General features: G+C 44.4%; 2 non-coding genes across 2 annotated transcripts; both read right to left on the bottom strand.

Moving 5' to 3' along the window:
- Positions 1-3,230: 3,230 nt before the first annotated feature.
- trnar-ccu (transfer RNA arginine (anticodon CCU)) lies at positions 3,231-3,303 on the bottom strand. The gene has a single exon. It is a non-coding gene; the product is annotated as a tRNA-Arg (tRNA).
- Positions 3,304-6,787: 3,484 nt separating this feature from the next.
- Positions 6,788-6,929, bottom strand: LOC138233370 (U4 spliceosomal RNA). Its single transcript, XR_011187482.1, has one exon. It is a non-coding gene; the product is annotated as a U4 spliceosomal RNA (small nuclear RNA).
- Positions 6,930-14,045: the final 7,116 nt, after the last annotated feature.

The raw sequence follows: 14,045 nt of genomic DNA, 5'->3' as shown, positions 1-14,045 counted from the left end.
CCATAAATAACTGCTCTAGAAACACATGAATGCAAAACTAAACCACAGCTTAAAGAGGAGCTTGTCATGACCGCCAGGCAGTTAAGACCAACTCTTAAGCGATCTAATCAGCACCAGCAGTGGGTGATTATTAACAAACGCCGCCGCACGAGTTAACCCACCTGCACACACTCCACCGTGCGGTACACAGTGCTATTTTTACCATCTTTACCTGCTTCCCGCTGGTATTGAGTCTACTCCTTGAGAGCTCTACCTGGCGTTTTTTCCATTACCTCGTTTATTCTGGATATTGGACTCCCCTTCTGCCTTTTCGACTTTAGACCTCGCCTCTCACCTCGGACTGTTTGCCACCAGTGTTCTCCCTGGATTACGACTTACCTTACGCCTCTTGACCACGAAACAAAGCAAAGCAGAGCAAAACAAAACGAACAAACGAAAACCCTCACGTCCCGCACTTGCATATAACGCCGTTACGTGCCCAAGCGGTATTGTACGTCATCCTAGCACTGAACCCCGGGGCGTATGGTATATGGGAACGAGCACATGCCACGAATCGTCTCGAATCACTCCCTACAGCTGTAAGGCACCTTGAAGCGTGCGCCCCCAACATACTTCTTTGCGCATCTGTGAAAGGTAAACTCTTGAGCAAACTCTGAACCAGCTCTAAGGAAACTAATCCGATTAGACGTTACTTTGACTCATCCTTTAAGGGACCCTTGTTAATTGGAGAATCCAATGATTTCGAATGAATTCTGTATGCGTTAAAAGACAGCTATACACAGAAAACATGCAGGACACTTCTCATGATGTTTCCCGAGCCGAAACACAGTGCATTTTTCCAAGCCATCTGACAAAGCCCGCCCACTGAAAACTGCAGCAGATCGTGTAAAGACGTTCAACTTTGTAACTACTGCACGCACGCACAGGAAGCAGAATAAATTCCTCTTTTCAAACTGTCAAAGGTTTGCTTTGCGAACACTGCAGGACATCGCACAATCGCTTTTGAACTGGGACAAACGATTTCTTATGGGGCGCAGTAAGTACAGACGTTTAAAAAGCTCCACTCATGCCGACGATGCAGCATGAAGAAGCGCAACCTAACGTTTGCATTCCTAGCAAATTCCTTTTATTTTTTGATAAATAAAGACAGTCTTGTTTAACAAACAACACACACAACATTTTACATTGTCAATTCAGTTCAAATCAATGTATTTCTATATAGCGCCTTTCACAACAAGGGCTTCCCAAGGCACTTAACAATGCAAGTTGTTAAGAGCCTTGTGTCTAATATGCCGCCTAGGTAACGTGCTGTCTCTTTGAGGCAAATGTTTAAATCCTCTGAGTTAAGTGCTGAAGTTATAGTAGTCCTATCAGTATTGTTGCCTCCGATCAACAGATCCTCAGTTTTCTCAGAGTTGAGTAACAAAACGTTTTCACACATCCAAGTATTTCCTTCATTAATGCATTTAACTAAAGTGATAATAGAAGAGTTGTCGTTTGGTGTAAACAAAATGTTTATTTGAGTGTCATCAGCATATGAATGAAAGTTCATATTATTTTTTCGGATTATCCTACCTAGCAGCAGCATGTAGAGAGAGAGAGCAATATTGGTCCCGGCACTGATCCCTCTGGTACCCCAAATTGAACTGGTGACGTTGATGAAGCAGTACAATTATTAGATATTTGAACATAATGAAAACGATGAGTTAAATGTGAAGTAAACCACTTAAGGACGGTTCCAAATAAGCCAACCTCAAACTCAAGCCTGTGTAACAAAACAGAGAGGTCAACCGTGTCAAAGGCAGCTCTAAGATCTAGAAGCACAAGCACTGTTGCATTCCCCGCATCAGTAGCTAAGAGAATATCATTTACGACTCTTGTTAATGCAGTTTCAGAAAGCAGACTGAAATTTCTCAAGTATATTATTTGAATCCAGATACGATTGACGTTGGGCAACAACTATTCTCTCAAGACTTTTAGATTGAAATGGGACCTTTGAGAAAGGCCTGTAGTTGTTAAGAACTTGTGGATCCAAATTTGACTTCTTAAGGAGCGGTCTAACAACCGCTACCTTAAATTGATCAGGTACAACGCCTGATGCAAGCGATGCATTCATCATACTAATTATAGGTCCTGCCAGTCCTTCGAGGGAATCTTTGACTAGCTGAGTGGGGATGGGATCTAGCGAACAGGTGGTTGACTTTGTCTTACGTCTGTGTTCATGAGTCCACCATAAGAAGAAATCTGAACAGGAGTGGTGATCATGCGAGGTCACCATGGAGGAAACCACTGCTCTCCCCCCCAAAAAAACCACCACTGCCCCTTTCAAGTTTGTTAAAGACCACATGGATGTTCCACAGCAACTCCTGGAACAATGTTCTGTGGACAGACGTGACAAAAGTTGAACTTGTTGGTAAATGTGCACAGCGTTATGTTTGGAGATAACAAAACACTGCATACCAACTCCAAAACCTCATCCCACCTGGGAAGCATGGCGGAGGCTGTACAGCTTGCAATCATCGAGGGACCGATGAATTCCAAGATGTATCAGGAAATTCTACAGCAGAATGTCAGGGTGTCTGCCTGTGATCTAAAACTCGAAAGACGCTGGGTCATGCAGCAAGACAAAAACAAAGGAGTACATCAACAACAGAGTGGCTGAAACAGAAGAAATTCCGTATTTTGGGATGGCCAAGTAAGAGTCCTGACCCCAATCCCATTGAAGTGCTGTGGCATGATCTGAAGCAGGCCGTTCAGCGCAAGACATCCCAAAAATATACATGAACTGAAACAGTTTTGCATAGAGGAATAGGCCAAAATACCTCCTAACCGCTGCTCAGGTCTGACCAGCCGCTACAGAAAGTGGGGGTTGAGGTTTTTGTCATAAAGGAGGTTCCACTAGCTCCTTAATTATAAGGGTTCACGTACTTTTTCCATCAATGACCTTGATTGTTTAAACCATTTGGTCAATAAAGAAACAGCAATGTCAAATGTTGGGCGTGTGTTGTTTGTTAAATCAGACTCTCTTTATTAATTATTATGACTTAGATAAAGATAAGATCACATGTTAGGAGCCATTCATGCAGAAATCCACATCATTCCGAAGGGCTGTTTACAAAATTATTTCTCCCAACTGTATGTGAGAGAAAAGCAGAGACGCTCACTGAGTAAGGTGGGGTTGTAGCTTTGCAAATCACAAGGACATTTGTACACTCAAAATGGGACAGGAGCACCCCAGATGGGACTTGAACCCACAATCCCTGGCTTAGGAGGCCAGTGTCTTAGCCATTAGGCCACTGGGGCACACTGGGTGGGGTCGATCACGCTGATGAAGAGCCAGTTTAGTTTTCCTTTGCTTTTTCAAAGGGATCCCCAAAATTAGGGAAGTTAGGCAGCAGAAGGTTTACTGTGACCTGAGAAGGACCGGCATCCAATCACGGTGATACACACACACGCTCTCACTCATCTGAGCTACACAGCTACCAAGATTATCTCAGGTGTGCCGAGCTGGTACGGAACATATTGAACTGATCGACAGCGAATTGTCTCTCAGACAGGCTTTTCACCTCTGAGCTCCCTGACTGACAGTGATCAGCTACAGATGCAGCCATTCAAAGTGAGCGGTACAGACACGTACCGCAGGTAAGATGACACGGGGTACCGCGGTGCGTGATTGGTTGACCGACAGGGGCACTCGTGGTCCGTTGGTCTGTCGTAGAAAGACTTACTGTAAACGTCTTTACTGTGCCCGTTGTAGATATTGAATTTTACCACTGAAGGGAAATCTTAGTAGCTGAGCATAAAAAGAATAGGAGCATACTGTAACGCGTGTGAAGGCCATAAACGATATTAATTTTGGAACATAAACATACAGTATATAGCTGGTCTTGGTACTTTAAAGAAAAAAATACACACCAGTATTCCATTTCTCCCTAAACATTGTAAGCTTCGAAGTCTTTAACTAACGTGATACCGGAGTCAACAAGCATACTTTTAGAATTTGATTAAAAGGGAATATAATATGGAATCGCGTATCTAAAGAATTTAATAACGGTATGATTATATCCGTGTACTGCGACAGGGCTGTGTAGGGCTGTGTAGGGCTGTTTCGCCTGCCTGTTCATGTGAGCTGTCTTGTAGCCAACTGGTCTAGGTGCATGACTACCAACTGTCAGGTTGTGTGTTCAAATCCAGCTGGTGCTGGACTTTTCTTTTAACAAACATTTCTTCGAAAAAATAGGTAAGCGATATTATGGACAATCAACTGACTTTTATATTTCAAAATATCGCAACATGATCGATATTTGCGATATTTTGAACATATCTTCCCTTCTGACAGCGGTTCCTGCTTCTAGTGTGTGTGTGTGCAACAGAGTAAATTTTTATAGAGAAATGGAGGCTGGACAGTATGCGTTACAATATAAACATTTATATTGATTTAAATCGTGTTGTGATTTAAATCGCAAACGCGTGTTTAATTATGTGTTTTTTAATCATAATCAGGCTAATGCATTTCTACATTTTCTGTATGAACCAGCTTAGAGGTTCATACAGAAAGACAGCTTGTGTTTAAATTGAGTGTAAGGTAATTTATGCTTCTAAAGTCATGGTCAGCATTTATTATTGTACTGTGCTGTAAACTTTTTCTGTGCCTAGTCACATTATTTTATAGCGTTTTTATTGCGTTATTAAATCCGGTGGCGCTGTGTGTTAGTTTCCTGACTCCCATTATTTAAACTGCGACACTGATCATTCATCTCTAAATAAACTTTATTTTATATAGCGTTTTAAGCGAATAGGTAATTAGATTGCTCATAAACCTAATCGCTTTTTCTACATAAACACAGCGTGATTGCTCTCTGAAAATGCTTTTCCTTAAAGCGATTCTATTGAGGGAGTAGCCCAGCTACCACTTAACACTGTACTTCCTACTTTGAATACCTGTGAGACCGGTTTAATTCGTCACAGCCAGCACTCCGGGAGTTCATATTGCTTGACTAATTTTAAAAACTAAGTTATAAATGCAAACGCTTCCTCGGTGCGCTGCTCTGGTACGCCGGGTCTTACACAGTGCCTGTCGGCAGTAAGCGTTACAATATACATACCCAAAACTGCTTGTACCCATCTGTCATGCAAATAAAACACCTTGAATTGAATTGAGGGAGGGAGGGGGGTAGTGGGACAGATATACTGTAGACAGACTCAAGGCAAATAAGATACTTATGGGTACGCAGGCATTCACGACAGCAACATACGAAACGTTTGCACGTACTGTATAGTTAAGTTATTACTTGGTTTTCAAAGTGCAACGAAATACAATATTGTTGTTGCTGCTGTTCTGGTTGTTTTTATCCCATAAAGCGTTTTGAGAAGCCACCTTTAAAGGCGATATATACTGTAAAACCGCTGATACTGCACAGTGTATGAAGTAAATTATTTTCGCAGTAATTAATTTACACGTGTATAATAAATATAGTAAATATAATAAATTAATTACTGCGAAAATAATTTACTTCGTACACTGTGCAGAGTGCCGTATACTCCTAGTTGCGGCACACACGATACATACAGTAAAAAGCCTCAGGCACTGTGTTAGATGTGTTTTCGACGTTATATATGCGTTTATTCATGTCGTCGATTTTACGGTTGCAATTCGACGTTGATTATACGTCGAGGCGACGTATATATACGTATAGCCGTATTTTCGCCGTAAATATACGTATATTCGACGAATCAATGCCCACTGGGATGTTTCCCGAGCCGAAACAGTGCGTTTTTCCAAGCCGTTTGACAAAGCCCGCCCACTGAAAAGTGCAGCAGATCGTGTAAAGACGTTCAACTTTGTAACTACTGCACGCACAGGAAGCAGAATAAATTCCTCTTTTCAAACTGTCAAAGGTTTGCTTTGCGAACGCTGCAGGACATCGCACAATCTCTTTTGAACGGGGACAAACGATTTCTTATGGGGCGCAGTAATGTAACGCTTACGGCCGACAGGCACTGTGTAAGAGCCGGCGTACCAGAGCGGGTGACGTCACCGCCCTTCCCTGTGATAGCAGGACCACAGCTACTGGGCTGTGGAGAGATCTCTCTCTAGCTCACGGGGCTAGGTCTCTGCAGAGAGATGCGGAAGTCCCGGGTTCGAGCCACCTATACTTTGGGCCGACCAGATGTGGCAAGGGCGCCTGCCTGAGCCCCCGTTGCGTTACATTGGTGTCAGAAGCGGGGTGGGATAGCCCTTCGCCGGGGACGGCGATTTAAGCGGGGGAGAGTGTAACGCTTACGGCCGACAGGCACTGTGTAAGAGCCGGCGTACCAGAGCGGGTGACGTCACCGCCCTTCCCTGTGATAGCAGGACCACAGCTACTGGGCTGTGGAGAGATCTCTCTCTAGCTCACGGGGCTAGGTCGCTGCAGAGAGACGCGGAAGTCCCGGGTTCGAGCCACCTATACTTTGGGCCGACCAGATGCGGCAAGGGTGCCCGCCTGAGCCCCCGTTGCGTTACAGTAAGTACAGACGTTTAAAAAGCTCCACTCATGCCGACGATGCAGCATGAAGAAGCGCAGCCTAACGTTTGACAGACAAAAGCCGGGCGCCGCTATGAGCAATATGAAATCAAACTGACAGCACACGGCGTTTCGCGCTGACACAAAAGTAATCTCGACAGACGCTGTTCTCTGCATAACGCTGAAAGAGCTAAAGAGCGTTTCTGTGGAGACGTAACAAGCTCGTTTCTTTCTACCATGATGTCACCATGACAAAATCTGTCTTTAAACACCTTGCTCAGTCTCTGACGAGACTGTCAAAAATTGCTTTCGCCGATTGTATTGCAAACCGGTGGAAGCGGGGTATTGGGAAAAGTTTTCAACTAGCAATAATCGCGCCTCGGCTAAACCTCACAGGCTATGATACTGCCACTGCGCAAAGCTGACGGTTGCCAGGCAACCGCGGGGATCCTATGGAAATCGTTATCAATCGTCTCATGGCATGTCATTGCTGTAACGCTTCATATTTGTCGTCTTCTTCTTCTAGCTTGAGGTTTTGAAGAATTTCATGACAGACAAGGGCTCCGTCGGGAACAAAGGGCGTTGTGAGAAAACCGTTGCTTATTTTCAGCAGCAGAAATACAACCCTTTAAATACAAGATGAGAGAACAATGACGAAGGGCATGCCGGGAGGAACTCATGCACTACAGAGGAAAGGGGGCGGGCACGTACAGCTCACATTCAAGCCACAAGTACTCTTCTCGGATGTTACACAAACAAATCCTAACGTCTTGAAAGCATTGCAGCATGTTTGTGTCCCACTTCCCGTGGCTGCAGGACGACTGACACGAACGGACAAACACAATCTGTGGCGTTTTGCGTGACATAGTCTTGCAGGCATCGTGCTGTCTCACTGCAATACTATACCGCTGGAGGAAACAGTCCATCTGGCCATGAAACTCATTTGAACGTCTAGCTACAGCAACTAACAATATTGTAGCGTTTACAGGTTCTTTACAGAACAAGGACGAGTGGAGACGCGATTAACAAACAAGCATTAGCTTTATTCGTTTACAACCACACAAAACCAAACACAGGATCTACACACACATGAGGAGACTGACGGAACACGTACACATAGTTAGGGTGGTAATTACCTAACAACACACTACACTTTTACAGGACTACACAGGGCACTAGAATCACTAGGACATTATTAACACAGGTAGGGTCAGCCGCTGGTCATCGTGCTGACCCTCAGACTCTCCCCGGCTACCACTCCCAGCATGCCCAGCGGTACTATGAGCGCCTGGGGGCGCTTCCTCCTCACCACCAGGCGAGGGCGTTACACTGCCCCCACCTGAAGCGTCTGGCGTCTCGCCGACGTCGAACACCCCCCTCAGGCTGTACTCGTATTCGGCCAACTGCTGCGGAACCCTGCGTGAGCGGCCGCTGCGCCGCGGTGACGGCTGGCGATCCACGGACGCCCCACTATCGGCCGGCTCCGGCCCCGGCTGCTCCTCTGGAGCCTCCCCACACGGCTCCTCCTCCCGGGCCCGGTAGGGGGCCAGGCGGTCTCGGTGCAGGACCACCACTCTCCCCCGTGTTTGCAACCGGACACGGTAGCAGACCTCGCCCACCACCCCGAGTACCTCAGCGGGCCCCTCCCACGACGGCGCCAGCTTAGGGCTGAGGCCTTTGCGGCGGCGCGGGTTGTACACCCAAACCGAGTCCCCGAGCTGGAAGGCAGGCCCCCTGCAGCGCAGGTCGTAGTGCCGCTTCTGCCGGACCCCCGCCTGTGTCAGGTGGGTCCGTGCAAAGCTGTGCACCCGCTGCATCCGCTGCCGCAGGTCCCACTCGTAGTCCAGTCCAGCCGGTGGTGCCGACCCGTCTCCGGGCAACAGGCCGAAGACCAGGTCACCGGTGATCGCATTTCCCGGCCCAGCATGAGGCCCACACTTTCAATTTTCTTATCGCCTGTCTCCAGAGAGAATGTTGTTAGTGCTGATGACCTTGAATTAGACCTTGTTGACTCTGTAAAACAATCTTCCTCTGTTTAGATTTTCACTCAGATTGATTTTGTTCTCAGATTATTCCTGGCAGGACTGAGTTTCTAGGAAATGAAAAGTGAAAGAAAAAGTACAGAAGATCAGCCCTTGAATATACAACATTGTGCAGTGAGATTGTTAAATGTATTAGCTGCTATCCTGTGCTAGAGCCTGTCATGGTAAGCAGTGGATGACAGGATCTAGCACAGATACTAATGAAACACTGTTAATGAAAGATAAAACACTTGAGTCTTATTTTAGTTTTCCATTTCCCTTTCATTTGTGATGTACTGTACAACAGGCCACAGAACATGCACAAAAACAGATATGCACACATTCACACCAGGCAATGACAGTCTGCCCAGTCAGAATCTGAGCTGAGGTATCAGAATTCTGAATTCCCTGAATTCTGTCATGGATCCACGAGGATCCCCAGGAGAGAGCCTAGTAACATAAATCTTGGAGCAAAAGCAGATGATTAACTTCATAGTTTGTGTGGTTGAGCCAAAGTTGAGCATGAGGATATGTGAGTCACCATTCTTAGAAATGGATCCAACTTCAGACAGGCGTCAAAAGTAAGAGTATACAGTGCTGGGGCAATGACACTTCAATGATCAGAAGGATAACAAGAGTTTTAATGCATTGAAATTGATTTTCTGGTGATGCACACTGTCATGGAACTATTAATTTTTTTAAGGATCACTTACTGACGTCAGACAGCTGCCAATTCTCCAGACTGGAAGGATGAACAGTTTATCCCCCTAGGTACCATATTTCCATATTTCGAAGCATTGGAATAATACATGTCATACAGCAACATAAAAACAGGAAGACAAGTATCACAGCCCCTATAATCGGTGTTAGTAACTTAAAAGAAAAACATTCCCCCTGGCCCAAACAGTGATTCTAACCAGGAGAGAAAAGCCGGTGTATCTTTTATGCCTCTCTCTTTATTCACCTTGTCTTTTAGTTCTTTCAAATGCTGAATAGCGAGCGTAAGATTTCCGTAATCATAGTCATTAGCTGGAATATATGTACAACAGGAGTCTCCTACTAAAGCATAGACTCCTCCAGATGCTGCATTTTGAAGGTCCAGCACGAACCTGTTCTGAAGTGCCATTAATCTAACTCCCCTTAATTCTTGTTTGATAGCGTCTAAGCCTTCTAACGTGATATTAATAAAAGAGTACATTTCATAAAAAGTCGCATGGGTGAGGCTGTAGAATGAGGCATTAAAGCACATATATAACAAGATGCATTAAATTTCTTTAACTTTACAGTATGATTTATAAATTTATACCACAAATTACTCATATCCCCCTCATTATCAGTTTCATTCAGCCAGTTTGTATACAAAGACGCTTCGTGTTTAGTTTCTTCCTCTTTTGGGGTGGTGACAGGCTTCTACATAAAAAGGAAAAAGGCTGTGCACATCAGTCCCAAGCAGGTTATCCCCATCTGTCCTTGTGGAGACATCACTCCTGCGCTTTGCTCAGTTCGTTTGTGACCTTTTTACAGTGGGAAGCATGAATCCAGGGCACCATTTCTGTGACCTTCACAGCAGTGGCAGTGGTCAGCAGCACCTGGTACAGCCCCCTCCACCTGAGTGAACACCATTTCTTTTTCCTGAAGTCTTTCACCAGAATCCAGTCTCCTTATTCACTCATTAGTTCTTACAGCACAGGTAAATCCCTGTGGGCTGGAGCCCAGCATAATCTTAGGCTTTTTTGGTCAACTTTGGTCAACAGATTGGTCAACAACTGGGTAATAACTCTTAGAAAAATCTACACATTGTTCCCCTGCCTCAGCTGTGACGTTTTGCAGAACAATTCTAGCTGAAGTTGTAAAATTTCTCTTTGTTCCGTTCCTGCAAAACATCTTATTATGAACAAACAAACCACAATAATCATTTGCATCTAGGGGAATCACTCCCAAGGGTAACCCCCCTTAAAACTATATTGTTCTACCCATCAGGTTCTGCCACTAGATAAGAGAACCTTTCCCATGAAATCATTTTTTGACCTTCATGATCCCTTCAGGGCGTACAATTAGCACAGAAGCAGCAGCTTTAGTCCACATGTTTTTCAAATAGGATATTAACGATATGATCATAACGAATAATACCAGACCCACAAATATGTATTGAACCAGAGACCCTCTCCATGTTCCTAGCACAGACTGTAGCCATGCATCAATGCCCCAATCATCTGGATTGCAGGATTTACGAAGAAAATTATTTTCGCAGTAATTAATTTATTATATTTACTATATTTATTATACACGTGTAAATTAATTACTGCGAAAATAATTTACTTCGTACACTGTGCAGACAGCCGTATACTCCTAGTTGCGGCACACACGATACGTACAGTAAAAAGCCTCAGGCACTGTGTTAGATGTGTTTTCGACGTTATATATGCGTTTATTAATGTCGTCGATTTTACGGTTGCAATTCGACGTTGATTATACGTCGAGGCGACGTATATAAACGTATAACCGTATTTTCGCCGTGAATATACGTATATTCGACGAATCAATGCCCACTGGGTAAACTCTTCAGCAAACTCTGAACCAGCTCTAAGGAAACTAATCCGATTAGACATTACTTTGACTCATCTTTTTACGCTCAGTGCTGGATTGCTCAAACTCCAGCTAGGGTTAGGGTTAGCATTCCCACGCTACTTAGACACTTTGTTTACGCTCAGTGCTGGATTTTGGGAACTTCAGGACGAGTGGGACTTTTCTCCTATCTGTCAATTCTGTTTTGTTTTGGAGACTCTTGGCTGCCTATGTTGTACAGTTCTTTTTTTCCCTCGTACTCGAGGGTCATTTTCCTGTTCCACATGTGATTTCAACATTTTCCTTGGGAGATGTCAAGCCAGCAAGCCACTGCTGTGGTTCAATGGCCGGTGTGGAGTTCAGTGGCCCTGCTGTACACAGAAAGCACATTGTGCTCCTTGGACATGAAAAGTTCCAGATAAAAGCCATTTGTCATCCTTTCTCTTGGTGTCTATGTTGCTATTGTATGTAAAGGTGGCAACTTGCTCAGCGAGCAGGCGGAGCACACACCGACTGCAGATGTGTCTGAGTGGTGTGTCCAAGGGGCTGCAAAAGGACAGTACTTCTGGGGCACCGTGGCTTAGTTGCTTAAAGTGCCTGTCTAGCAAACAGGAGATCCTGAGTCCGAATCCCCGCGTTGCCTTTTTTTGTTCTGTCTTCTCGAACAGAACTGGTCATTATGGACAACCGCCTATGGCTAGACTTAATTAAATGCAAGTATTTATTTCCTGTCTTTAACAACTTGTTTTTCTTAAAATGGATGCAACTTGCAAAACATGAAATACAAACATCGCTAATCAGCGCTCGCGGCTGGCAAAAAAAAAAGAAGTCAGCAATGTTTTTTTCTTTAACCTTAAGCCTGCTAATGGAGAAGAACCTAGTCGCCACATCACATACATCCGTTTCAACGATAAGAAGGTAACAACTATCCTCACTCCAGAGTAAATCTCACGTTGAGGGCATATTTTTTTCCACTTAACCATGAGTCGGGCTTAGCTGCAGAGAGGCGAGAGCAGAGCAATGAGGTCACGGGGACAGGGGAGTCACACGCTGGCGGTTTGAAAACGCGGAAGATCACTGAGAGATCCACAGTATGTGGACCCTCCGTGCGCCATCATTCCACACTCCAGACTCTGAATCCTGCCATCCGAGTTAAGATCTCGGCGGAACCTGAGGCGCAGTTCTTTCTTAAAACGTAATCTGGTGAGCATTTCTAGAATCGTACTTGTATAGATGCAGCCTTTAATGTGTTGCTAGGTTAAAATTTATGACTTCTTGAACTTCAGTAGGCAACTGCCCTCTTGATTTCGGATTTAATTTCTTTTTACAGGGGCGCTTTTATGATGACAGAGTCATGTTCAGGTACTTTGCTTGATGGAGGAAGCTCATTTCGGACTCTGTGATCTGCTCACCTGGAAAGGTCTGCTGTACTACTACAAGAGAGAAGTAGAGTCTGGAAGAAGGGACAATTTTATGATGCTTTGGAAGGTAATGTTTTTTTTGTTCTTTGAAATCGAAATGAATCAGAATATCAGTGCAAGAGACAAACTCTTGGTTTGGTTTAAAGAGATATGGTTTTAAAACAGACAAAATGTAGAAAACAGGTGTTTCTCACTTTTGGAAAAGAATGGACCGGGGGTAATATTTTACTAGTTGCAGTGCTAAGCTCACTGGGTTACAGTCCTGCAGTGTCACACCAGGGCCAGTGGTGCAATGGATAATGCGTCTGACTATGGATTAGGAGTTTGGTGGTTCGACTCCTGCCTGGCGCTGGTTGTTTTTAAACACATCAGCCTACTCCCTAAGTAGTCTGTGCTACTTACTGCATTGTAATCGTACCCAGTAAGAGATTTCCTTAATGTAAATGAACTGCACCTGACAGCTTTAGAAAAACACCTGGGCTCAGTACGGTGCTGAGAGCTCAAGTTGTGTATAATGTAATAATTTAAGTAGAATAGATTCTAATAATATAATGATCCAGTGTGTTGCACTACTTCACTGCTTCACTGCTCTATGCCGTCTGGAAATAAATCCTCAGACTACTTACTGCCCTGGGCATGTACCAATAAATTACAGGAGCACATCTATATATCACTGCGTTGAAGCAGGAGACACAATCACTGCAAACACATCCTAAATACAGTATTCCAGCACCGTTGACCTCATCCAGAACGTATCATTTCTTGAAAGGAATTGCTGTCCGAATGCACATCTGAATCCCAAACAGAATCTCTACTAAATACGATCATTTGTGAAACAGGTAAATGTCTCAGGGGCCCATTCCTCATTCTCAAGACACATGTATGCAGTACGTACACCATGCATTGAGCAATAGGGATTAAAGACACCACAGGTAAGGTTAGAAGACATTCTGACTATATTCTAAAATATTGGACTCATATTCTTATGATGGCAGACATGATGCTATGTTTAAAACCGGGGTTAATGGACATTATATGACTGTCAATTCTGTTTTGTTTTGGAGACTCTTGGCTGCCTATGTGGTACAGTGCAGTGTGAAGAAAACATTTTCCAAAACTGTGTCAGCTCAAAAGTTGTAAGAAAACTTTTCCAGCTGCTTTAATTCTCTTCATTTTTGTCATTTAATTGTCTGTCGGCACTATGTGGCAGCGTTGCATAACAACCCATCTCACCACGGAAAGGAACCTAACAACTTTTGTAAGAGAGGAGGAAAGGATTGGTCCGTACGGGGATAGAACCCACGACCTTGGCGTTATTAGCACCACACTCTAACCAACTGAGCTAACCAGCCTCACGACAGCAATCCTCTCTGTGCTGCAAAAAATCGAACTCAGGGAATTTCTTTTGCCCTTCTTTGAATAGAAAGCCGTGTAATTCAGTGTACGGGCTTTCTCGTGCAGTTTCATGGTTCTTGTAACCCAAATCCTACACTGGCGTGAAGTGACCCCCCATTTCACAGCATTTTTCAGCT

The sequence above is a fragment of the Lepisosteus oculatus genome, unplaced genomic scaffold (assembly GCF_040954835.1).
Source record: "Lepisosteus oculatus isolate fLepOcu1 unplaced genomic scaffold, fLepOcu1.hap2 HAP2_SCAFFOLD_67, whole genome shotgun sequence".
NCBI lineage: Eukaryota > Metazoa > Chordata > Actinopteri > Semionotiformes > Lepisosteidae > Lepisosteus > Lepisosteus oculatus.
Note: the sequence above shows the minus strand (reverse complement) of the source record. Positions and strands in the feature narration are given on the sequence as shown.